Below are 3,443 nucleotides of genomic sequence, written 5' to 3' on the forward strand. Positions count from 1 at the left end.
ACGTGTGCTCTTCCGATCTGAATCCGGAAAGTAACGGCACGCAGTTTAGTCGAAGCTAGGATACGTATGTAAAATCACATAATAAAATTGTACCAATATCCTGATATAACCGTTGCATTGGCCCATCTTATTCATTGAATTTATTTTTTATTCGCGCTTTTCCTTGTCTTTCATTTTATATAATTTAAAAGAGAATGCGCTAGTAAATGTGTATTTTTTGTAAAATATTACTACATATTGTTTTCTAATTTTCTTGTATCATCTATAAATTAAAGGTAATCTCGAAGTTTGACAAGCTATAATTAAAAAGAGAATGAATAGCTAAATCCCCAATTAACTTCAGCTAATATTTATGGGAATAAATCGTGGACTTGTAACTCATATGTAGGCTGATAAGATCTAATTCACATGGATAGAGATCAATTTACATGTAAATGCATAACGTACTTAAAATTGCCCGGTTCAAATGAACCATATTACGTATTCAATGGCCGAAATTTGAAATACAAGGATGGTTGGAGCGCATGTACGAGATCGCATGGCGGTCATTCATTGATGAAAAAGTGCGCGTATAATTACACGGAAATTAAGACGGCTGCATAAAGTAATTGAGAGAGTACAAAAGTAGAAAAAAAATCTCTCATCCGCATTATGGTAGAAAAAGTAAAGTTCTCAGCTATCAAATTGAATTGCTGGCATACCGGTATAATTCATTTCGAAAGTATGCGGCAATATAACACAAAAGGGTATGAAAGGTTACGTATTGGAATTTAAAAAAAAAAGGAAAGAGAAGAAAAGAAAAACTGATTGCGTCGTATACATACGCTCTGATTACCGCGAGTGAAGATTTTCCTATGCACTTTTTTTTTCATAAATATCGATCCAATCCACATTGGACGAGCCGTAAACTCGGCTATTTCGCGAGACGTGTACTTATCTTTCGGTTCGGCTTCCAAGTTCATTGATCGTAGTGGTGAGAATTTTGAATGGCGCCGAGATAGCAATAAAACTATGTGCGAAAAGTAGAATAGAGAGAGAAAGAGCGAGCAAGCGAGCAAGAGAGAGAGAAAAGAATATTTCAAAATAGATTGAGCGTAAAAGCTAGCAAAAAGTAATCGCGTCAACAGTGTGCTCTTTGAAAAAATCATATTTTTAAATCATTTTTTAATTATAGTTTATACAAATATTTTCTTTAATTTTATATATTCAAAATAAATCGAAGTGTTTGCATCTACTAGCAAGACAGCTCTATGAATACATAAGGCGTGATCTGATTTCCATCTCGCAGCTTTTCTATCAAGATTCGGCCACTTCACTTCTGGAACATCTATTTATATCTTTATCCTCGATAGCTCGATTGCTCGAGCGGTCAAGTGCTAAGCAAACGGCATATATGATAGCTGATAATCAACCGAAAGTATATCCTTGGACTGAAGCAAAAAAACGCGTCGAAATCGCGTTGTCCTGCGCTATACTTATACGTGTTGGGTTTCTTTTAATCAGTCGTCTGTGTCATTACACTGCAAATTCAAATGCATAAGTCTAAATTTTTACACATTTTATCTGTATTTTACACAGTAAATTGCAGTAAATTAAATGCATATTTTTTACACGCTTACACATATTATTGTTAAATTAAACGTGTAAAAATATGCATTTAACTATGTAAAACACAAATAAAATGTGTAAAAATATAACACGCGTATAAATGCGTAAAATATGACTACAGATTTACACACTTGGATTTGAAAATAATCAGCCGACACTGCGGCACAAGTGTACGAGCATGCAGCGGGATAGTAGGAGGGTGGTAGCAGGAAAATAGAGTAGAGAAAGCAAAGTACCGTTTGCGGGGGTGAGAAGAGCGTATTCGTGGGCGGACACGCGCGGCGCAGTCAGCGAATCAGCAGGATACCGCACCTGATCAATTAAGCTGCCAAATCGTGCCGAAATCACTGGTCACTATCGTCACTATTTATCCGTCGGTTGTCCTCCACTATCTCGCGTATCGAGAATCCGACTGCGTGTTCCGTTCGTTTTCTGGCATATCGTCTTCTTCCACCAACTTCGTTTTTCTTGCTCTCTGAATCAGCCCCCTCGTCACAGATCGGTCAAATGATAATTGGACGGACGAGGGACTAAATAACTGACCAGATATTACAAATCGGTCCGGCCTTCCGCTGACAGCTGCTCGTTGAGCTGCGACGGGCACAAGTACGAAACGCAGCAGTGACAAGTTTGCGAGCTTGCGCGATCCTCGCACTTCGCACGACTAACCGAGGCCTGGAATCGGGGCTTGCCTGACAGTCTTACCTCTGTGAACATCCAAGAGCGGCGCCACGAGCGCCATCCACGAGAAACTACCCCTTTGGATTTGCTTCGTAGGGGAGGATTGCGCCGCGCCAGCGATATATCGGGTGGCGCAGAGCATGAAAGCTCTCTAGGCCTGCTTACAGTTGCTCGTGCGCACGCGCATTTTTAACCTGCCGGGGGATTTTTACATGTTTTTATGCCTCACACAGTATTAACAGTATATGAATAATGTGAATTGTTGATGAAAACTGCAGAACTTACGTTTGATATTTAATGTCTGATATTTTCCTTCTCATCTGATACTTTTGTCAATAGTGTTTTCTTGTGTTGATAAAGTTTTTTTTATCTTCTAATATTTTTTTCAGCATTTATATATGGTAAAGTATTTTTTCAGCATTTATATATTATATTTATATAACTACAGCTCGGAGAAAACTGTTGTGTAATAAATGTTAAATGTAAAAGTTCCTTTTAAAAATAAATAATTAATGATTATTGCTGCGAATAAAGTGAAATTGCATAGAGAAAATAATTTTCTTATAGCAAATAGACATATAATCCTAAAATATCAATATGAATATTGAATTAAATTGACTAACAAAATATCAATTAAGACACAGCATTTTATAAAATCCTTCACAAATTCATATGTTTGGTAGTTTTACTTTGTGACTTTAATATGCATATAATTGAATAAAATGTATTTTTACAAAAAAAAGTGCATTTTTTATTAATATAAATTTGATATATTTTTTACACACAAAATATTAATAAATAAAATTTGTATATGAACGTTTTTTAATTGAAATTATGTCGGTCTTTCTTTAATTTTTATTACATTTTTCTTTATTTAATACAAATTTTTCAAATATTATTGATTTAACATTATAATGCAATATTTATTCTTTTATATTTAAAATACTGCTGTGTTGTTTTATACATTTTTTATTGCAAAATTAATTAATTATCACTAAATAAATGCAATAGAGATCTACTTGAGTTTTATTTTTATTTTATAATATATATATATATATATATATATATATATAAATTCATACTTATATTTGTTTTTGCGTACATTGTCCAATTCGAATTAAACCTATATTATTTATACAGTAAGTGTACTGCTA

General features: G+C 34.3%; 1 protein-coding gene across 3 annotated transcripts in view; it reads right to left on the reverse strand.

Annotated features, from left to right (window-relative positions):
• The window catches only part of LOC105451268, a 127,748-nt gene extending 125,475 nt beyond the window's left edge, over positions 1-2,273 (reverse strand). For 2 of the 3 annotated variants that reach the window (XM_011691634.1, XM_011691631.1), the window contains exon 1: positions 1,845-2,273. The gene's annotated coding sequence lies outside the window, so the exon portion shown is untranslated. The remainder of the gene's footprint in view (positions 1-1,844) is intronic. The other variant, XM_011691632.1, reaches the window with a different exon arrangement.
• Between the last annotated feature and the right edge of the window lie 1,170 nt (positions 2,274-3,443).

The sequence above is a fragment of the Wasmannia auropunctata genome, unplaced genomic scaffold (genome assembly GCF_000956235.1).
Source record: "Wasmannia auropunctata unplaced genomic scaffold, wasmannia.A_1.0 LD336053.1, whole genome shotgun sequence".
Lineage (NCBI taxonomy): Eukaryota > Metazoa > Arthropoda > Insecta > Hymenoptera > Formicidae > Wasmannia > Wasmannia auropunctata.